The sequence below is a fragment of the Callionymus lyra genome, chromosome 15, assembly GCF_982586985.1.
Source record: "Callionymus lyra chromosome 15, fCalLyr1.hap1.1, whole genome shotgun sequence".
Taxonomy (NCBI): domain Eukaryota; kingdom Metazoa; phylum Chordata; class Actinopteri; order Syngnathiformes; family Callionymidae; genus Callionymus; species Callionymus lyra.
Window position 1 is genome coordinate 1,904,449 of NC_141832.1, and position 23,439 is coordinate 1,927,887.

A 23,439-nucleotide genomic window follows, 5' to 3' on the forward strand; every position below is an offset into this window, starting at 1 on the left:
GCTGCGTTTAGATTGTTGCTCCGTTTAGTATTTTGCTGCGTTTAGATTGTTGATGTGTTTAGATTGTTGCTGCGTTTAGATTGTTGCTGCGTTTAGATTGTTGCTCCGTTTAGATTGTTGCTGCGTTTAGATTGTTGATGTGTTTAGATTGTTGATGTGTTTAGATTGTTGCTGCGTTTAGATTGTTGCTGCGTTTAGATTGTTCCTGCGTTTAGATTGTTGCTGCGTTTAGATTGTTCCCGGTTTATATTGTTCCTGCGTTTAGATTGTTGCTGCGTTTAGATTGTTGCTGCGTTTAGATTGTTGCTGCGTTTAGATTGTTGCTGTGTTTAGATTGTTTCTCCGTTTAGATTGTTGCTGTATTTAGATTGTTGCTGCGTTTAGATTGTTGCTGTGTTTAGATTGTAACTGTGTTTGGATTGTTGCTGCGTTTAGATTGTTGCTCCGTTTAGTATTTTGCTGCATTTAGATTGTTGATGTGTTTAGATTGTTGCTGCATTTAGATTGTTGCTGCGTTTAGATTGTTGCTCCGTTTAGATTGTTGCTGCGTTTAGATTGTTGATGTGTTTAGATTGTTGATGTGTTTAGATTGTTGCTCCGTTTAGATTGTTGCTGCGTTTAGATTGTTCCTGCGTTTAGATTGTTGCTGCGTTTAGATTGTTCCCGGTTTATATTGTTCCTGCGTTTAGATTGTTGCTGCGTTTAGATTGTTGCTGCGTTTAGATTGTTGCTGCGTTTAGGTTGTTCCTGTGTTTGGATTGTTGCTGCGTTTAGATTGTTGCTGCGTTTAGATTGTTCCTGCGTTTAGATTGTTCCTGCGTATAGATTGTTCCTGCGTTTAGATTGTTCCTGCGTTTAGATTGTTGCTGCGTTTAGATTGTTGCTGCGTTTAGATTGTTCCTGTGTTTAGATTGTTCCTGTGTTTAGATTGTTCCTGTGTTTAGATTTTTGCTGCGTTTAGATTGTTCCTGTGTTTAGATTGTTCCTGCGTTTAGATTGTTGCTGCGTTTAGATTGTTCCTGTGTTTAGATTGTTCCTGTGTTTAGATTTTTGCTGCGTTTAGATTGTTCCTGTGTTTAGATTGTTGCAGCGTTTAGATTGTTTCTGTGTTTCGATTGTTGCTGTGTTTAGATTGTTGCTGCGTTTTGATTGTTGATGCGTTTAGATTGTTCCTGCGTTTAGATTGTTGCTGCGTTTAGATTGTTCCTGTGTTTAGATTGTTGCTGCGTTTAGATTGTTGCTGCGTTTAGATTGTTCCTGTGTTTAGATTGTTGCTGCGTTTAGATTGTTCCTGTGTTTAGATTGTTCCTGTGTTTAGATTTTTGCTGCGTTTAGATTGTTCCTGTGTTTAGATTTTTGCTGCGTTTAGATTGTTCCTGTGTTTAGATTGTTGCTGCGTTTAGATTGTTCCTGCGTTTAGATTGTTGCTGCGTTTAGATTGTTCCTGTGTTTAGATTGTTCCTGTGTTTAGATTTTTGCTGCGTTTAGATTGTTCCTGTGTTTAGATTGTTGCTGCGTTTAGATTTTTTTTGTGTTTAGATTGTTGCTGTGTTTAGATTGTTGCTGTGTTTAGATTGTTGCTGCGTTTAGATTGTTTTTGTGTTTAGATTGTTGCTGTGTTTAGATTGTTGCTGTGTTTGGATTGTTGCTGCGTTTAGATTGTTGCTGCGTTTAGATTGTTGATGTGTTTGGATTGTTGCTGCATTTAGATTGTTGCTGTATTTAGATTGTTTCTGCGTTTAGATTGTAACTGTGTTTAGATTGTAACTGTGTTTGGATTGTTGCTGCTTTTAGATTGTTGCTGTGTTTAGATTGTAACTGTGTTTGGATTGTTGCTGCGTTTAGATTGTTGCTGTGTTTAGATTGTAACTGTGTTTGGATTGTTGCTGCGTTTAGATTGTTGCTGTGTTTAGATTGTAACTGTGTTTGGATTGTTGCTGCGTTTAGATTGTTGCTGCGTTTAGATTGTTGATGTGTTTGGATTGTTGCTGTGTTTAGATTGTTGCTGCGTTTAGATTGTTGATGTGTTTGGATTGTTGCTGTATTTAGATTGTTGCTGTGTTTAGATTGTTTCTGCGTTTAGATTGTAACTGTGTTTGGATTGTTGCTGTGTTTAGATAGTTGCTGCGTTTAGATTGTTGCTCCGTTTAGATTGTTGCTGTATTTAGATTGTTGCTGCGTTTAGATTGTTGCTGCGTTTAGATTGTTGCTCCGTTTAGATTGTTGATGTGTTTAGATTGTTGCTGCGTTTAGATTGTTGCTGTGTTTAGATTGTTGCTCCGTTTAGATTGTTGCTGCGTTTAGATTGTTCCTGTGTTTAGATTTTTGCTGCGTTTAGATTGTTCCTGTGTTTAGATTGTTGCTGCGTTTAGATTGTTGATGTGTTTAGATTGTTGCTGCGTTTAGATTGTTGCTGCATTTAGATTGTTCCTGCGTTTAGATTGTTGCTGCGTTTGGATTGTTCCTGCGTTTATATTGTTCCTGCGTTTAGATTGTTGCTGCGTTTGGATTGTTGCTGCGTTTAGATTGTTGCTGTGTTTAGATTGTTGCTGCGTTTAGATTGTTGCTGCGTTTAGATTGTTGCTGCGTTTAGATTATTCCTGTGTTTAGATTGTTGCTGCGTTTAGATTGTTCCTGCGTTTAGATTGTTGCTGCGTTTAGATTGTTGCTGCGTTTAGATTTTTCCTGCGTTTAGATTGTTGCTGCGTTTAGATTGTTCCTGCGTTTAGATTGTTGCAGCGTTTAGATTGTTCCTGCGTTTAGATTGTTGCTGCGTTTAGATTGTTGCTGTGTTTAGATTGTTCCTGTGTTTAGATTGTTGCTGCGTTTAGATTGTTCGTGTGTTTAGATTGTTGCTGCGTTTAGATTGTTCCTGTGTTTAGATTGTTGCTGCGTTTAGATTGTTCCTGTGTTTAGATTGTTGCTGCGTTTAGATTGTTCCTGTGTTTAGATTGTTGCTGCGTTTAGATGGTTGATGTGTTTAGATTGTTGCTGCGTTTAGATTGTTGCTGCGTTTAGATTGTTCCTGCGTTTAGATTGTTGCTGCGTTTGGATTGTTGCTGCGTTTAGATTGTTCCTGCGTTTAGATTGTTGCTGTGTTTGGATTGTTGCTGCGTTTAGATTGTTCCTGCGTTTAGATTTTTGCTGCGTTTAGATTGTTGCTGCGTTTAGATTGTTCCTGTGTTTAGATTGTTCCTGTGTTTAGATTTTTGCTGCGTTTAGATTGTTCCTGTGTTTAGATTGTTGCTGCGTTTAGATTGTTCCTGCGTTTAGATTGTTGCTGCGTTTAGATTGTTCCTGTGTTTAGATTGTTCCTGTGTTTAGATTTTGCTGTGTTTAGATTGTTCCTGTGTTTAGATTGTTGCAGCGTTTAGATTGTTTCTGTGTTTCGATTGTTGCTGTGTTTAGATTGTTGCTGCGTTTAGATTGTTGATGCGTTTAGATTGTTCCTGCGTTTAGATTGTTGCTGCGTTTAGATTGTTCCTGCGTTTAGATTGTTGCTGCGTTTCGATTGTTGCTACGTTTAGATTGTTCCTGTGTTTAGATTGTTGCTGCGTTTAGATTGTTCCTGTGTTTAGATTGTTCCTGTGTTTAGATTTTTGCTGAGTTTAGATTGTTCCTGTGTTTAGATTGTTGCTGCGTTTAGATTGTTCCTGCGTTTAGATTGTTGCTGCGTTTAGATTGTTCCTGTGTTTAGATTGTTCCTGTGTTTAGATTTTTGCTGCGTTTAGATTGTTCCTGTGTTTAGATTGTTGCTGCGTTTAGATTGTTTTTGTGTTTAGATTGTTGCTGTGTTTAGATTGTTGCTGCGTTAAATTTGTTCCTGCATTTAGATTGTTCCTGTGTTTAGATTGTTGATGTGTTTGGATTGTTGCTGCGTTTAGATTGTTGCTGTGTTTAGATTGTAACTGTGTTTGGATTGTTGCTGCGTTTAGATTGTTGCTGCGTTTAGATTGTTGATGTGTTTGGATTGTTGCTGCATTTAGATTGTTGCTGTATTTAGATTGTTTCTGCGTTTAGATTGTAACTGTGTTTGGATTGTTGCTGTGTTTAGATAGTTGCTGCGTTTAGATTGTTGCTCCGTTTAGATTGTTGCTCCGTTTAGATTGTTGCTGCGTTTAGATTGTTGCTGCGTTTAGATTGTTGCTCCGTTTAGATTGTTGCTGCGTTTAGATTGTTGATGTGTTTAGATTGTTGCTGCGTTTAGATTGTTGCTGCGTTTAGATTGTTCCAGCGTTTAGATTGTTGCTGCGTTTAGATTGTTCCTGCGTTTATATTGTTCCTGCGTTTAGATTGTTGCTGCGTTTAGATTGTTGCTGCGTTTAGATTGTTCCTGTGTTTAGATTGTGTTTGCGTTTAGATTGTTGCTGCGTTTAGATTGTTGCTGCGTTTAGATTATTCCTGTGTTTAGATTGTTGCTGCGTTTAGATTGTTCCTGCGTTTAGATTGTTGCTGCGTTTAGATTGTTGCTGCGTTTAGATTGTTCCTGCGTTTAGATTGTTGCTGCGTTTAGATTGTTCCTGCGTTTAGATTGTTCCTGCGTTTAGATTGTTCCTGTGTTTAGATTGTTCCTGCGTTTAGATTGTTGCTGTGTTTAGATTGTTCCTGTGTTTAGATTGTTGCTGCGTTTAGATTGTTCGTGTGTTTAGATTGTTGCTGCGTTTAGATTGTTCCTGTGTTTAGATTGTTGCTGCGTTTAGATTGTTCCTGTGTTTAGATTGTTGCTGCGTTTAGATTGTTCCTGTGTTTAGATTGTTGCTGCGTTTAGATGGTTGATGTGCTTAGATTGTTGCTGCGTTTAGATTGTTGCTGCGTTTAGATTGTTCCTGCGTTTAGATTGTTGCTGCGTTTGGATTGTTGCTGCGTTTAGATTGTTCCTGCGTTTAGATTGTTGCTGTGTTTGGATTGTTGCTGCGTTTATATTGTTCCTGCGTTTAGATTTTTGCTGCGTTTAGATTGTTGCTGCGTTTAGATTGTTGCTGCGTTTGGATTGTTGCTGCGTTTGGATTGTTGCTGCGTTTAGATTGTTGCTGCGTTTAGATTGTTTCTGCGTTTAGATTGTTCCTGCGTTTAGATTGTTCCTGCGTTTAGATTGTTGCTGTATTTAGATTGTTGCTGCGTTTAGATTGTTGCTGCGTTTAGATTGTTGCTGCGTTTAGATTGTTGCTGCATTTAGATTGTTCCTGTGTTTAGATTTTTGCTGCGTTTGGATTGTTCCTGTGTTTAGATTGTTGCTGCGTTTAGATTGTTCCTGTGTTTAGATTGTTGCTGTGTTTAGATTGTTGCTGCGTTAAATTTGTTCCTGCATTTAGATTGTTCCTGTGTTTAGATTGTTCCTGCGTTTAGATTGTTCCTGCGTTTAGATTGTTGCTGCGTTTAGATTGTTCCTGCGTTTAGATTGTTGCTGTGTTTAGATTGTTCCTGTGTTTAGATTGTTGCTGTGTTTAGATTGTTGCTGCGTTTAGATTGTTCCTGTGTTTAGATTGTTGCTGTGTTTAGATTGTTGCTGCGTTAAATTTGTTCCTGCATTTAGATTGTTCCTGTGTTTAGATTGTTCCTGCGTTTAGATTTTTGCTGCGTTTAGATGGTTGATGTGTTTAGATTGTTGCTGCGTTTAGATTGTTGCTGCGTTTAGATTGTTGCTGCGTTTAGATTGTTGCTGCGTTTAGATTGTTGCTGCGTTTGGATTGTTGCTGCGTTTAGATTGTTGCTGCGTTTGGATTGTTGCTGCGTTTAGATTGTTGCTGCGTTTGGATTGTTGCTGCGTTTAGATTGTTGCTGCATTTAGATTGTTCCTGCGTTTAGATTGTTGCTGCGTTTAGATTGTTGCTGCGTTTAGATTGTTCCTGCGTTTAGATTGTTCCTGTGTTTAGATTGTTGCTGCGTTTAGATTGTTCCTGCGTTTAGATTGTTGCTGCGTTTAGATTGTTGCTGCGTTTAGATTGTTCCTGCGTTTAGATTGTTGCTGCGTTAAATTTGTTCCTGCATTTAGATTGTTCCTGCGTTTAGATTGTTCCTGCATTTAGATTGTTCCTGCGTTTAATTTGTTCCTGCATTTAGATTGTTCCTGCGTTTAATTTGTTCCTGCATTTAGATTGTTCCTGCGTTTAGATTGTTCCTGCGTTTAGATTGTTGCTGCGTTTAGATTGTTCCTGTGTTTAGATTGTTGCTGCGTTTAGATTGTTGCTGCGTTTAGATTGTTGCTGCGTTTGGATTGTTGCTGCGTTTAGATTGTTCCTGCATTTAGATTGTTGCTGCGTTTAGATTGTTGCTGCGTTTAGATTGTTCCTGCGTTTAGATTGTTGCTGTGTTTAGATTGTTCCTGTGTTTAGATTGTTGCTGCGTTTAGATTGTTCCTGTGTTTAGATTGTTGCTGCGTTTAGATTGTTCATGCGTTTAGATTGTTGCTGCGTTTAGATTGTTGCTGTATTTAGATTGTTGCTGTTTTTAGATTGTTCCCGCGTATAGATTGTTGCTGCGTTTAGATTGTTCCCGCGTATAGATTGTTGCTGCGTTTAGATTGTTCCCGCGTATAGATTGTTGCTGCGTTAAATTTGTTCCTGCATTTAGATTGTTCCTGCGTTTAGATTGTTCCTGCATTTAGATTGTTCCTGCGTTTAATTTGTTCCTGCATTTAGATTGTTCCTGCGTTTAATTTGTTCCTGCATTTAGATTGTTCCTGCGTTTAGATTGTTCCTGCGTTTAGATTGTTGCTGCGTTTAGATTGTTCCTGTGTTTAGATTGTTGCTGCGTTTAGATTGTTGCTGCGTTTAGATTGTTGCTGCGTTTGGATTGTTGCTGCGTTTAGATTGTTCCTGCATTTAGATTGTTGCTGCGTTTAGATTGTTGCTGCGTTTAGATTGTTCCTGCGTTTAGATTGTTGCTGTGTTTAGATTGTTCCTGTGTTTAGATTGTTGCTGCGTTTAGATTGTTCCTGTGTTTAGATTGTTGCTGCGTTTAGATTGTTCATGCGTTTAGATTGTTGCTGCGTTTAGATTGTTGCTGTATTTAGATTGTTGCTGCGTTTAGATTGTTCCCGCGTATAGATTGTTGCTGCGTTTAGATTGTTCCCGCGTATAGATTGTTGCTGCGTTTAGATTGTTCCCGCGTATAGATTGTTGCTGCGTTAAATTTGTTCCTGCATTTAGATTGTTCCTGCATTTAGATTGTTCCTGCGTTTAATTTGTTCCTGCATTTAGATTGTTGCTGCGTTTAGATTGTTCCTTTGAGCGGTGAATCCTCGCAGCTGTAAAGATAAAACCTTTGTCACGTCTTCACCATCAAGGTCATTAACGCGACACTGCGGCATCAACAGCAGCATCACTTCGTCACGCCACAGAGGGTTCGCCGCAGTGTTCCCGGGCAGTAGGGGGCGCCACACAAGTCGGACTCATTAGCTCGGGTTACCCTTGGATTGGTTCTAAGAAATACCAACATGTGACTTAACTCGGGTTCACACCTGAAGCCTAAAAGTCCAGGTCTAGGGGCGTCACGTGATTGATCCGAGTCTTTGGACAATGTCTGAAACATTTGACGTGAAACATCCACGACAAAAAGGACAAACTGTCGCGTATGAAAAACACTTATTCTGTTCTTCCGATGTTTGAAAATTCGGTAAAACGGTTGGCAGTCTTGAGGAATCTACGGATGGGGAGGGAAGCTTCGGAAGTTCTTTGGTCAAGGTCAAGTATTTTGGAGCAAAAGACAAATCTGGGGAATACAGTAGCTATAGATCGGGAAAAAACCCCAGCAATCCGATAATTCGAATTTGCCATTTTCGTGAAAAAAAGGCAAAGGAGACTTAAATCAGGTGAAATAAGAGCTGAGCCAAAAGGCATTTCTACCCTCACTTGTGGCCACAGACTTTGAGTAGTGACCTTCAGGTACACGTGGATCGGTGACTCTGAGACTCGAAGTAGAACCTCTTTGCATCCTTTCAGGACGTCTTCCCTGGAGAGGTACTCCGGGTACGTCCTAGGAGACCCGGGGTTGACCCAGGATAGAGACCGGTGGGGGGGACGATGCCGTCACCCCCTCTAACGCGGCCCTGGGGTCCGAGAGGTCGTAGAAACCAGATCCAGAGACGGCGTTGGATCCGACACGATCTCGGAAACCGGCGCTCGGTTAACGAGCGACTCGAACGCGGAACACGATTCAAACTCCCGTCAGCGACGTTCCGAAGATCCTGACACGAGGCCACGTCCTGATTCCTGGAGTCGTCGGTCTGCTCCCGGTCGCTCCAGCAGCTCGTTACGTTCATTATAAGCCACCGCAGAGCCTTAAGATGCAAAACAGGCCGACGGCAAACACTTTAAATCTCCTGGCAGCGCCGCGCTCGTCTGCTCGCGCTGGCAGCCTCGGTTCAGAGGGTCGGTCCTCAAGCAGTCGCGCCACAAGTACTGTGGAGTCCAGCGAGATCAGAGCTAAACCGATCACGCTATCGATCTTCAGACGAGGCCCACGAGGGACTCCGGGTGCCGCGTTCAGATCTTTGGATTTCATGGATCTGAGGCGTCGGGTCATGGTTTCATCAGGGACTTCAAACTGGTTTCACTCTTAACTGGATTCACAAGGTTCAGGTCAAAGTGCCCCTTCAAAATAAAAGCCTTTTCTCAGGGTTCACCACTTGATCTATAGTCAACCAATGACAGCATCGTAATATTTATTTCATCTTTTTCATTTATATTGAAAGAAAAGGCCTAGAAAAAAAAAATAAAACATCTAAAACTAAACCAGGAAGTAAAAGTTATAACTAAATTATTACGAATGTATTTAAACAACACATTTGTTTTTCACATCATGTGTTTGTTTGTTTTGTCTTAATGTGTCGTGTTCATGAATGTGGTTAAAATGTCCGTTAAAGCGACACTAAGTAACATTTTAGTGCATATTATTGATGTTCTTCGATACTTTCGAGCCAGTGTTTAATATACAGTAGAAGTACTTCTTTAAGTACACGAGGGAAAATGGCAACACAGCTAAACCAATGATTTAAGACGCAGTTACACTATTCTGTCACTAGAGGGAGAAGAAAACAATAAGAAATAAGGATAGCATCACATTTTACATGTTTTCATTTTTGGCTTCATTTCCTCTGATGCTTGAGCGGCGCTGAAGAGAATTTATGTCTCAAATAACTGCAGATTATTTTTGTTTTTGCCACACAAAACAAATTGTGTATCAACTGCAGAGATTTTGTGTTTTTTAAATACAAATACAATTGTGTATCTACTGCGGAGGTTTTGTGTTTTTTAAATACAAATAAAATTGTGTATCAACTGCAGAGATTTTGTGTTTTTTAAATACAAATAAAATTGTGTATCTACTGCAGAGATTTTGTGTTTTTTAAATACAAATAAAATTGTGTATCTACTGCAGAGATTTTGTGTTTTTTAAATACAAATACAATTGTGTATCTACTGCAGAGATTTTGTGTTTTTTAAATACAAATACAATTGTGTATCAACTGCAGAGATTTTGTGTTTTTTAAATACAAATAAAATTGTGTATCAACTGCAGAGATTTTGTGTTTTTTAAATACAAATAAAATTGTGTATCAACTGCAGAGATTTTGTGTTTTTTAAATACAAATACAATTGTGTATCAACTGCAGAGATTTTGTGTTTTTTAAATACAAATACAATTGTGTATCAACTGCAGAGATTTTGTGTTTTTTAAATACAAATACAATTGTGTATCAACTGCAGAGATTTTGTGTTTTTTAAATACAAATACAATTGTGTATCAACTGCAGAGATTTTGTGTTTTTTAAATACAAATACAATTGTGTATCAACTGCAGAGATTTTGTGTTTTTTAAATACAAATACAATTGTGTATCAACTGCAGAGATTTTGTGTTTTTTAAATACAAATAAAATTGTGTATCTACTGCAGAGATTTTGTGTTTTTTAAATACAAATACAATTGTGTATCAACTGCAGAGATTTTGTGTTTTTTAAATACAAATAAAATTGTGTATCAACTGCAGAGATTTTGTGTTTTTTAAATACAAATAAAATTGTGTATCTACTGCAGAGATTTTGTGTTTTTTAAATACAAATACAATTGTGTATCAACTGCAGAGATTTTGTGTTTTTTAAATACAAATAAAATTGTGTATCAACTGCAGAGATTTTGTGTTTTTTAAATACAAATAAAATTGTGTATCAACTGCAGAGATTTTGTGTTTTTTAAATACAAATAAAATTGTGTATCAACTGCAGAGATTTTGTGTTTTTTAAATACAAATACAATTGTGTATCAACTGCAGAGATTTTGTGTTTTTTAAATACAAATACAATTGTGTATCAACTGCAGAGATTTTGTGTTTTTTAAATACAAATACAATTGTGTATCAACTGCAGAGATTTTGTGTTTTTTAAATACAAATACAATTGTGTATCAACTGCAGAGATTTTGTGTTTTTTAAATACAAATACAATTGTGTATCAACTGCAGAGATTTTGTGTTTTTTAAATACAAATACAATTGTGTATCAACTGCAGAGATTTTGTGTTTTTTAAATACAAATACAATTGTGTATCAACTGCAGAGATTTTGTGTTTTTTAAATACAAATACAATTGTGTATCAACTGCAGAATGTGTGTTACTTTGCGACATAAATAGAATTGTGTATTAACTGGAAATAATTTGAATTTCTGAGATGCAAATAAAGTTGTGCATCAACTGCAGAAAATGTGTTACTTTGCGACACAAATAAAATTGTGTATCAATTGCAGAAAATGTGTTACTTTGCGACACAAATAAAATTGTGTATCAATTGCAGAAAATGTGTTACTTTGCGACACAAATACAATTGTGTATCAACTGCAGAAAATGTGTTACTTTGCGACACAAATAAAATTGTGTATCAATTGCAGAAAATGTGTTACTTTGCCACACAAATACAATTGTGTATCAATTGCAGAAAATGTGTTACTTTGCGACACAAATAAAATTGTTTATCAACTGCAGAAAATGTGTTACTTTGCCACACAAATAAAATTGTGCATCAATTGCAGAAAATGTGTTACTTTGCCACACAAATAAAATTGTGTATCAATTGCAGAAAATGTGTTACTTTGCCACACAAATACAATTGTGTATCAATTGCAGAAAATGTGTTACTTTGCCACACAAATAAAATTGTGTATCAATTGCAGAAAATGTGTTACTTTGCCACACAAATACAATTGTGTATCAATTGCAGAAAATGTGTTACTTTGCGACACAAATAAAATTGTTTATCAACTGCAGAAAATGTGTTACTTTGCCACACAAATAAAATTGTGCATCAATTGCAGAAAATGTGTTACTTTGCCACACAAATAAAATTGTGTATCAATTGCAGAAAATGTGTTACTTTGCCACACAAATACAATTGTGTATCAATTGCAGAAAATGTGTTACTTTGCCACACAAATAAAATTGTGTATCAATTGCAGAAAATGTGTTACTTTGCCACACAAATACAATTGTGTATTAACTGCAGAAAATGTGTTACTTTGCCACACAAATAAAATTGTGTATCAACTGCAGAAAATGTGTTACTTTGCCACACAAATAAAATTGTGTATCAACTGCAGAAAATGTGTTACTTTGCCACACAAATACAATTGTGTATCAACTACAGAAAATATGTTACTTTGCGACACTAATAAATTTGTGTATCAATTGCAGAATGTGTGTTACTTTGCGACACAAATAAAATTGTGTATCAACTGCAGAAAATGTGTTACTTTGCCACACAAAAAGAATTGTGTATCAACTGCAGAAAATGTGTTACTTTGCCACACAAATAAAATTGTGTATCAACTGCAGAAAATGTGTTACTTTGCCACACAAATACAATTGTGTATCAACTGCAGAAAATGTGTTACTTTGCGACACAAATAAAATTGTGTATCAACTGCAGAAAATGTGTTACTTTGCCACACGAATAAAATTGTGTATCAACTGCAGAAAATGTGTTACTTTGCCACACAAAAAGAATTGTGTATCAACTGCAGAAAATGTGTTACTTTGCCACACAAATAAAATTGTGTATCAACTGCAGAAAATGTGTTACTTTGCGACACAAATAAAATTGTGTATCAACTGCAGAAAATGTGTTACTTTGCCACACAAATACAATTGTGTATCAACTGCAGAAAATGTGTTACTTTGCGACACAAATAAAATTGTGTATCAACTGCAGAAAATGTGTTACTTTGCCACACAAATAAAATTGTGTGACGAGAATTTGTGTTTGCGACACGAATAGAATTGTGTATCTACTGTGGAAATGTTTTTTTTTTTAGACACAAATAAAATTGTGTATCAATTGCAAAGAATTTGTGTTTTTTAGACCCAAAGAAAATTGTGTATCAACTGCTGTGACACACACTGACTATAAGGTAACATTGATCTGCTGTAAATTCAAGGTTACATCATTGACTCTGCAGTCTGACAGTAAGATCGCCCCCTACTGGCCCGACTGAGCGCGGTTACACAAGAACAAAAAGACGTCTCTTCTTTGAGGAAAGAAAAAAAACTGAAGACGAAGGAGGTGTTTGAACAAACATGTCTGACGAGGAAGAACAAACTGACTTTACGCTGCCGTCTCCACGTGTGACGGATGCGTCCCTGGTGTCATCGTACGAAAAGGTGAGCAGAAGATTTACGCCCCCCCGCCTCACCCCCCCGCCTCACCCCCCCGCCTCACCCCCCCGCCTCACCCCCCCGCCTCACCCCCCCGCCTCACCCCCCCGAGCCACGCACTCGCGTATATTAGATCCGACATGTTAAAGACGTGATTGATCCGCGGTCGCGCGCGTGCGTCCGGAATAAGTCGTCATGACGGAAGGAGAGCGAGGCGAAGCGGTGAATCACTCAGAGGGCGCTGGTGTCGTCACGCATTAGCGGAATAATCAGGCGGCAGCAAGAGCTTCTCCATCAGCAGCTTTTAAATGCCACGGCAGATGGAGGAGCTGGACTTTATGACGCTCGGACGCCGGGACGTAGAGCTCCGGCGGCTCCTTGACCTCCGGGCCCGTCTTGACTTGCGTTTTTTTTTTTTTTGCGGCGGAAAAAAATGGCCGGACGCCGGCGGACAGATGTTTGGACGACAGATTGATTTCTAATCCCGTCACACATGTGTTACCTGCGGACGGGCGTCGGGCCGAAACCCGGAGGTGAACCCCCGGGGGGCGGCAGGCGGCCGCGGGCCGAGGCCTCGCTGCGTCCCGCCTCTAGTGTGTCCGTATGTGGAGCAGGGATCAGCGTAAAACCCTGGTTAAGCTAAAACTACCCTTCAGAACCACCGCCCCCCCTTTACCCCAACCAGCTGTCGCCCGCCTGCACAGTAGACACACAACTGACCCCGACACACACACACACACACACACACACACACACACACACACACACACACACAGATGCCCTAATCCACACATGAGCAGACCACTTTGTGTTTAATCCTCCACGAGTGTGTGTTTGCGAGTCGCTCCAGAATCACAGCATCGATGGAAACGATGACCAAACACTTTTGCTTTTCATTCTTCAGAGAAATGATTCATTCTTGATATATTTCCTGTCTTTCAACACGTTTATAAAACTTCATAAAGTCAATTTATAAACATCTCATCCGAGGCAGAAGTTCGCCTTTTAAATCCTAATTTAACTTTATTTGATTATTTATGTCCTCAGAAGAAAAAGCACGAAAAGAAAAGGAACATTTCATCGACTTCTATTATTTTTATTCAAATTAATTGAATAAAAAGCATAATATTAACCAAACAACATAAAGAAAGTAGATTATTTTTCTACTGGTTCCAGTCTTTAGTTTTAATTTAACGTTATTTTCTTTTTAATTCATCCTTTCTTTTGCTTTTCCTTGTGTATTCACCACTTTATTTAATTTAATTTATAGAAAGCAGAATAAAAGTCTTTCACATGTAGAGGAAGAAATATTTGTTTAATTATTTTTACAATTCGATTCTTATCTTCTTTAATTCTTCTTCTTTGTTTCTTGTCCTTTAATTAAAAAAAATGTGATTTAAGTGGATTTTATGAAGATATTACGAATTATATTTCAACAAAATGTATATAAAAACAAACTAATATCAAACTAAATGTTTAGAAACACAGACATGTTTACTTTTTAATTCATAAAATTACTCTTTTCTTTTCTTCAATTCATCGTTTCTTATGTTTCTTCTCCTTCAATGAAAATAAAGGTAATTCACATGTTTTTCATTGAGTTTTTATTAATTAAATGCACATAAACTAACAAATATCAAACAAACATTCATATAAACCGCTCGGAAAATGTTTTTTAATTCTTAATTTATTTTTCTTCTTTTTTTCATCTTTTCAGAGGAATTTCTTTCTCCTAAATATATAAATAACAAGAAATGAAAATGTTTTCCATTCAATTTTTACGACATATTTTTAAAATAAATGTATTTAAACCAATAAATATCAAACAAAATGAAAATATTCTCTAAGAATTCTTCCTATAAATAGTTTCTTTAATTATTTTATGTGTATTTCTTGTCCCTCAATAAAGATCGTGAGAAACAAAAGGTCATTTATATATTATATTATATTTTACAACTTGTACTTCAATGAAAAGTACTTAAAACAAACTAAATAAAAAGATGATTTACTTTTTTAATTTAATTTCACTTTTTAATTCTTCAAATAATTATTTTTCTTCTCCTTCAATAAAACTTGATCTTTTAGAAGTTTTACTATATACATTAAATCTACATTAATAAAGTCATTGCAAATAAAATAAAATAAAAACAGAATTTGTTCAATTTTCTTTTTAGTTCTTAAAATAATTTGTTTTCTTTTTCTATTTTTGTTTATGGTTTTCTTCTCCCTGAATATAAAAATACAAATGAACGTGTTTTTGTTGAGTTTTTTCTACTTATTTCTAAATAAAAGGTATTTAAAACCAAATACAACATAGAGATTCTACTGAAGCTGTCAGAGGTCGAGACAGAGACGGAGTCAGAGTCTCTTCAGAGTCTCTTCAGCTCGAGGCGTCAGCATCACTGAACCCCAACATAAACAAGTTTTCACGCTTTTCTCCCGAGACGCTGAAAAAAAAAAAAAGTTCAGAACAAACTTGGATTTTTTTTTTTTCACCTCGACTCTTGTGTCGTCATCCTACTGGTGACGCCACATGCTGCGTCAACACCAACGAGGAGGACGCGAGTCTGAAGCCGGTCAGGGTGAAAAACTGAAGGGAGGGAAGGAGGGAAGGAGAGAAGAGTGAAGGAGAGAGTGAAGGAGGGAGTGAAGGAAGGAGTGAAGGGGGAAGGAGAGAGTGAAGGAGGGAAGAGTGAAGGAGAGAGTGAAAGAGGGAGTGATGAGGGAGTGAAGGAAGGTTTGAAGGAAGGAGTGAAGGAGGGAAGGAGAGAGTGAAGGAGGGAAGGAGGGAGTGAAGGAAGGAGGGAGTGAAGGAGGGAAGAGTGAAGGAGAGAGTGAAAGAGGGAGTGAATGAGGGAGTGAAGGAAGGTTTGAAGGAAGGAGTGAAGGAGGGAAGGAGAGAGGGAAGGAAGGAGGGAGTAAAGGAAAGAGGGAGTGAAGGAGGGAGGGAGTGAAGGAAGGAGGGAGTGAAGGAAGGAGGGAGTGAAGGAGGGAGGGAGTGAAAGTAGGAGGGAGTAAAGGAAGGAGGCATTGAAAGGAAGGAGGGAGTGAAGGAAGGAGGGAGTGAAGGAGGGAGGGAGTGAAGGAAGGAGGGAGTAAAGGAAGGATGGAGTAAAGGAAGGAGGGAGTGAAGGAAGGAGGGAGTGAAGGAAGGAGGGAGTGAAGGAAAGAGGGAGTGAAGGTAGGAGGGAGTGAAGGAAGGAGGGAGTGAAGGAAGGAGGGAGTGAAGGAGGGAGGGAGTGAAGGAAAGAGGGAGTAAAGGAGGGAGGGAGTAAAGGAAGGAAGGGAGGGAGTAAAGGAAGGAGGGAGTAAAGGAAGGGGGGAGTAAAGGAAGGAGGGAGTAAAGGAAGGAGGGAGTAAAGGAGGGAGGGAGTAAAGGAAGGAGGGAGTAAAGGAAGGAGGGAGTAAAGGAAGGAGGGAGTAAAGGAAGGGGGGAGTAAAGGAGGGAGGGAGTAAAGGAAGGGGGGAGTAAAGGAGGGAGGGAGTAAAGGAAGGAGGGAGTAAAGGAAGGAGGGAGTAAAGGAGGGAGGGAGTTAAGGAAGGAGGGAGTAAAGGAAGGAGGGAGTGAAAGAAGGAGGGAGTAAAGGAGGGAGGGAGTAAAGGGAGGGAGGGAGGGAGTAAAGGAAGGAGGGAGTAAAGGAAGGAGGGAGTAAAGGAAGGAGGGAGTAAAGGAAGGAGGGAGTAAAGGAAGGAGGGAGTAAAGGAAGGAGGGAGTGAAAGAAGGAGGGAGTAAAGGAGGTCTTGGCTCAGTCTGTCAGTTTCCTCTCAACAGGACGTAAGACGAGGTGTATCAGTGACGCCATGAATATCAATGTGTGAGTGTTGAGCCCCAGAGCGCCGCCATAAACTTGAGGGGGGGGTGAGGGGTGAGGGGGGGTAAAGTGTGTGTGGGGGGGTAGTGATGGAGGGGGGGTGATAGGGGGGGTGATAGAGGGGGGGGGGGGGGGGTGAAGGGGGGTGAAGGGGGGTGAAGGGGGGCTGGTGTCGCAGCATCTTCCTCTCGCCTCATATCTCAGCAGCTCCTCAGGGACTCGCCTGGACGCCATAAATCTCCCCAAAACGGGCACTTCCTGAATCCAGCAGCTCCGCCTCCGTGACCTTGAAGAGATGCTCTGATGTCCACTTCACCCCCCCTTCACCCCCCCCCCCCCCCCAGTTAATGTCTAGTGGCCTTGATGCTCGTGACAGGCTGTCAATCAACATCTACAGATCAAGAATCCATGGTGAGCTTCTGTCTCTGAACAGAACAGAAGACTTTGAGACTCGAACCCAAGACTTGAAGAAAGAAGACGTTTGTGTTTGTAGATAAACTGATGATGGAGCTGCTGACAGACGCCAATCAAACGTCAATCAAACGTCAATCAAACGTCAATCAAACGTCAATCAAACGTCAATCAAACGTCAATCAAACATCCGAGATTGACATGGAAACAAGTGTCTGAGATGAACTATCTATTCATCCATCCCTCCCTCTCTCCCTCCCTCCCTCCATCCATCCATCTATTCATCCATCCATCTATTCATCCATCATCCATCATCCATCCATCCATCCATCATCCATCCATCCATCATCCATCATCCATCATCCATCCCTCCCTCCCTCCATCATCCATCATCCATCATCCATCCATCCATCCATCCATCCATCCATCCATCCATCCATCCATCCATCCATCCATCCATCCATCCATCCATCATCCATCATCCATCATCCATCCCTCCCTCCCTCCATCATCCATCATCCATCATCCTTCATCCATCCATCCATCTATCCATCCATCCATCCATCCATCCACCCCTCCCTCCCTCCCTCCCTCCCTCCCTCCATCCATCCATCTATTCATCCATCCATCTATTCATCAATCCTTCCATCCATCCATCCATCATCCATCATCCATCCATCCATCATCCATCATCCATCATCCATCATCCATCCATCCATCCATCATCCATCATCCATCATCCATCATCCATCATCCATCCATCCATCCATCATCCATCATCCATCATCCATCATCCATCCATCCATCCATCCATCCATCCATCCATCCATCCATCCATCCATCCATCCATCATCCATCATCCATCATCCATCATCCATCCATCCATCCATCATCCATCATCCATCATCCATCATCCATCATCCATCATCCATCCATCCATCCATCCATCCATCCATCCATCCATCCATCCATCCATCCATTCATCCCTCTATTCATCCATACATCCATCAAACATCAAATTTCAATACATTTCTACTTCTATTATACAATAAACATATTAAACGCGATACATTTCCCAGATATTCGTTTATTCTTGTTTTCTTTCTTGTTTTTTAATTTTTTTTCGCTTCAATTCTTCCAAAAGAAAGTCTATGAAACTGATAAAAACTGTTAAACGTTCTTTAAAAAATCTCCTGTCATTTGACTTTTAAATTCAAGATCATTCAAAGCGTCAACATCGAGGTTGTCGATAAAGTTTCAAGATAACGATCACAAACACAACTTTACATTCAAACCGCCGAACGATCGTCGATTTATCGTGAAGCGACAAAAACCGTCGCTCGACCGATTTTCAACGCAGAGTCGATCGTTCGCCTCCGACTCCCTCGGACAAGGTCGTCGCAAACGAAGGTCACAGCGCCACCTGTGGTCGCGGAGGACCAACCCGTCCACAAGTCCCTCCTTCAGGAGGAAGTTTTGAGGAAGTTTTTTAGGAGAATAATCACGTGACGCCAACCGTCGCGTCGACAGTGACATGATGGATGAGATCACATGACATGATGGACGTGATCACATGACCTGACGGACGTGATCACGTGACCAGGTGTTTGACCGACGGTGTCGACGCCCGGATCTCGATCAGTGACTCGTTGTAATTGTGTGCATGTGCTTCATCATGTGGTCTCTACAGATGTTACGACACTCACTCACTTATCCCTCCTCCCCTCCACACACTCTCACACACACACACACACACACACACTCTCACACACACACACTCTCACGCACACACACTCCGCTACATCCAATTACGGCGAGCAGGCTGCTTGATATGGTTGGTAAAACATAATGAAGAGACATTTTTCACCTTCTAACTGTCTGGGCGTCAGATCACGGCGGAGAGTGAAAAAAAAGAACGAGGGAGGGAAAAAAAAAGAGAGATTCTCGAGGAAAATCGTGTCGTCACGACCGGCGCGTTGTCGCTCCGACGACCTTCAGCTTCTCGTCGGGTGTTTACGCAGAAACGCTACGTTTAAGTACCAGCGACGACGACAGCGTTCGGCAGCACACACTACAGAGCTAAAGGCTACATTTGAAAAACTCATGAGAGTCAACGGTCGCAGAAAATAATCCACTTGTGACTGTGATTCAACTGTTACTGTACTTACTTATGTTTGTGGTTCAAACGTCGTCGACTTCCTTCAGAGACAGGAAGTCGAGTCAATATCTGAGCATCTACACACTCGTGAGTTCAAACGACCTCGACCTCCGACGTCGGATTTTCAGTCAAAACTTCTGCGTCCAAAAGAAAGAACACGGGGCGACAACACGAACTACAGCTAGCGTAGAGCTAACGTTAAAGCTAGCCGTGTCGCACCAAAAACACACGAGGGGCCGAAAAATATATAAAGTGTTTTAATAGTTGTTCCTACGACAGGAAGTCCGATATAGTTTAAGTTAGCGTGTAGCATGTAGCATCTCTTAAAACGATCCCGCAACAACATGACATGACGTCACCTCGACGCCCCCGCAATGGCCGCCGTGCCCGTCGTTTTACGGTCTAATGGAGGAGACGCCGCCGGTAAATGTCACCCCGACCCCCCCCCCACCCCTCCACCGCTGTGCGCCGGTGCCGCCCCCCCCCCCCCCCCCCCCCACCGCGCCGGAGCGAAGATTGTTTTCGGAGACAGTTTGAAGCCGGGAGGGTTTTTTTCTAAAAAGATCCACCACAGGTGGGAAACTCCTCCAGGTACGTCGACCTTAGGAAACGAAAAAACCTCCCGCAAACAAGTAACTTTGAGTGAAAGTTAAGTTTCAGAATTTAATTGTCGTTCAGCGAGGACCGGGGGGGTGGTCCCGGGTCGGACCGGAGGTCGAGATCCTGCCCCCCCCCTCCCCCCCGACTTTGAAGTGAAAGGAAAGCGTTAAAACCGATCAGACGCGATTCGCCACTAAGACGGTCCCGATGGGACCCGTCGTCCCGAAGCCTCCGCGGCGCCGCAGCCCAGTCAGAGCGTCCTGCAGGTACCGGAGCCCGTCAGAGCGTCCTGCAGGTACCGGAGCCCGTCAGAGCGTCCTGCAGGTACCGGAGCCCGTCAGAGCGTCCTGCAGGTACCGGAGCCCGTCAGAGCGTCCTGCAGGTACCGGAGCCCGTCAGAGCGTCCTGCAGGTACCGGAGCCCGTCAGAGCGTCCTGCAGGTACCGGAGCCCGTCAGAGCGTCCTGCAGGTACCGGAGCCCGTCAGAGCGTCCTGCAGGTACCGGAGCCCGTCAGAGCGTCCTGCAGGTACCGGAGCCCGTCAGAGCGTCCTGCAGGTACCGGAGCCCGTCAGAGCGCCCTGCAGGTACCGGAGCCCGTCAGAGCGCCCTGCAGGTACCGGAGCCCGTCAGAGCGTCCTGCAGGTACCGGAGCCCGTCAGAGCGTCCTGCAGGTACCGGAGCCTCGGCTCGGCGGCTCCCACCGGTGACGCATTGATCCGCCTCGACATCAGCCCCGCAGAGCGAGAGCAACAGTTCATCAGCAACAGACGAGCGACAGCGGCAGCAGAGAGGAGAGAGTTTTACCTGTGATCCACATCCAGCCCCGGATCGTCTCCACTCATCCCGTCCCCGTTAGTTCCCGCCTCAGCCCCTCGTCCGTCCGTCCGTCCTCCTTCCCCGGGACTTGTACGAGTCTATTTCAGCACCAGAGGACCCGCTGTGGTGGTGGCATGCTTTCCAGCACTTTGGCAGAAGGTCACATTCTCACTGGCTGGTCCGGGAGGGAAGAAGGAGGAGAGGACGGGGAGGGGAGGGCGAGAGCCGAGCGAGGTGGGGGAGGAAAAACAAATGAACGAGCGAGGGGGGGTCCACGCTCCGGGGTCGCAATCTTCCAGGTGAGTCGCCGGGGTCGCCTGGCGAGTTGCGAGAAAGGAGTCCCGACGGGTGTCATGTGACCCCGGCGTCGCCCACCTGCCGGGGAACACGTGGGTCCAGATGTTGAGAACTTCTTGCACCTGATCCGGCAGACGAGCGCTAATCCCGACTCTCTGTCACAGGGAGAGCTTGTGAGCTCTAATCACTGTGTGGTGAGGATTTATCCTGGTCCTCCTCCTCCCGCCTCCCTCCGACGCTGGAAGTCATCAGCCTCTTTTGCAGCTTCATCCTCTGACAGGTCTCTGTCTCCCATCGGCATGCTGGGAAAACTCACATCTGTTGTCGTGGGGTTTTCGAGTCTTGCCGTCGCGCCTCTGAGGAAACACATGTTTGGTCAACATCTAATACTTGTTGTTACACATTTAAACATGTTTTATAAAGTGAAAGTCTCGTCAAAATGTTGTGATTAAGCTTTTTTTACATTAAAATTCTCTGACAAAACTTTTCCTCTTAGTTCCTCCAGAGAAGAACGAGACGAGAGACATGTTTTTATATTGTCTCAGCATCTTGTGTTCTTGTCTTGTGTTCTTGTCTTGTGTTCTTGTTTTGTGTTCTTGTTTTGTGTTCTTGTCTTGTGTTCTTGTGTTCTTGTCTTGTGTTCTTGTCTTGTGTTCTTGTGTTGTGTTCTTGTGTTGTGTTCTTGTCTTGTGTTCTTGTCTTGTGTTATTGTATTGTGTTCTTGTCTTGTGTTCTTGTCTTGTGTTCTTGTGTTCTTGTCTTGTGTTCTTGTGTTGTGTTCTTGTGTTGTGTTCTTGTCTTGTGTTCTTGTCTTGTGTTATTGTATTGTGTTCTTGTCTTGTGTTCTTGTCTTGTGTTCTTGTGTTCTTGTCTTGTGTTCTTGTGTTGTGTTCTTGTCTTGTGTTCTTGTGTTCTTGTCTTGTGTTCTTGTCTTGTGTTCTTGTCTTGTGTTCTTGTGTTCTTGTCTTGTGTTCTTGTCTTGTGTTCTTGTCTTGTGTTCTTGTGTTCTTGTCTCGTGTTATTGTCTTGTGTTCTTGTGTTCTTGTCTTGTGTTCTTGTCTTGTGTTCTTGTGTTCTTGTCTCGTGTTCTTGTCTCGTGTTCTTGTCTTGTGTTCTTGTCTTGTGTTCTTGTCTCGTGTTATTGTCTTGTGTTCTTGTGTTCTTGTCTTGTGTTCTTGTGTTCTTGTCTTGTGTTCTTGTGTTCTTGTCTTGTGTTCTTGTGTTATTGTCTTGTGTTCTTGTGTTCTTGTCTTGTGTTCTTGTCTTGTGTTCTTGTATTGTGTTCTTGTTTTGTGTTCTTGTCTTGTCTTCTTGTTTTGTGTTCTTGTTTTGTGTTCTTGTTTTGTGTTCTTGTCTTGTCTTCTTGTTTTGTGTTCTTGTTTTGTGTTATTGTTTTGTGTTCTTGTCTTGTCTTCTTGTCTTGTCTTCTTGTTTTGTGTTCTTGTCTTGTGTTCTTGTCTTGTGTTCTTGTCGTGTGTTCTTGTTTTGTGTTCTCGTCTTGTGTTCTTGTCTTGTGTTCTTGTATTCCTGTATTGTGTTCTTGTATTGTGTTCTTGTTTTGTGTTCTTGTCTTGTGTTCTTGTGTTCTTGTCTTGTCTTCTTGTTTTGTGTTCTTGTTTTGTGTTCTTGTCTTGTCTTCTTGTTTTGTGTTCTTGTTTTGTGTTCTTGTTTTGTGTTCTTGTCTTGTCTTCTTGTTTTGTGTTCTTGTCTTGTGTTCTTGTCTTGTGTTCTTGTCTTGTGTTCTTGTTTTGTGTTCTCGTCTTGTGTTCTTGTCTTGTGTTCTTGTATTCCTGTATTGTGTTCTTGTATTGTGTTCTTGTTTTGTGTTCTTGTCTTGTGTTCTTGTCTTCTTGTCTTGTCTTCTTGTTTTGTGTTCTTGTTTTGTGTTCTTGTCTTGTCTTCTTGTTTTGTGTTCTTGTTTTGTGTTCTTGTTTTGTGTTCTTGTTTTGTGTTCTTGTCTTGTCTTCTTGTTTTGTGTTCTTGTCTTGTGTTCTTGTCTTGTGTTCTTGTATTGTGTTCTTGTTTTGTGTTCTCGTCTTGTGTTCTTGTCTTGTGTTCTTGTATTCCTGTCTTGTGTTCTTGTATTGTGTTCTTGTTTTGTGTTCTTGTCTTGTGTTCTTGTCTTGTGTTCGATCTTGGTCTTGGTCTGGGTCTGGGTCTGGGTCTGGGTCTTGATCTTGGTCTGGGTCTGGGTCTGGGTCTGGGTCTTGTCTGGGTCTTGTCTGGGTCTTGTCTGGGTCTTGTCTGGGACTTTGTCTTAGTCTTAGTCTTAGTCTTAGTCTTGGTCTTGATCTTGGTCTGGGTCTGGGTCTGGGTCTTGGTCTTGATCTTGATCTTGATCTTGATCTTGATCTTGGTCTTGATCTTGATCTTGATCTGGGTCTTGGTCTTGATCTTGATCTTGATCTTGGTCTTGATCTTGGTCTTGATCTTGATCTTGATCTTGATCTTGATCTGGGTCTTGGTCTTGATCTTGATCTTGATCTTGATCTTGATCTTGATCTGGGTCTTGGTCTTGGTCTTGATCTTGGTCTGGGTCTGGGTCTTGGTCTTGGTCTTGATCTTGATCTTGATCTTGATCTGGGTCTTGGTCTTGATCTTGGTCTTGATCTTGATCTTGATCTCGGTCTTTAACGTTAAACAAATGTTGGAACTTTATCAAGTGTGTACTTTCTGGATCCACTTTCTCCAGTCTTGGTCAAG

The 23,439-nt window shown here is 41.4% G+C and overlaps 1 protein-coding gene across 2 annotated transcripts in view; it reads right to left on the minus strand.

Moving 5' to 3' along the window:
- grin2ca (glutamate receptor, ionotropic, N-methyl D-aspartate 2Ca) overlaps window positions 1-20,475 on the minus strand; it is a 91,314-nt gene extending 70,839 nt beyond the window's left edge. For both annotated transcript variants that reach the window (XM_087808714.1, XM_087808713.1), the window contains exon 1: window positions 20,428-20,475. The gene's annotated coding sequence lies outside the window, so the exon portion shown is untranslated. The remainder of the gene's footprint in view (window positions 1-20,427) is intronic.
- Between the last annotated feature and the right edge of the window lie 2,964 nt (window positions 20,476-23,439).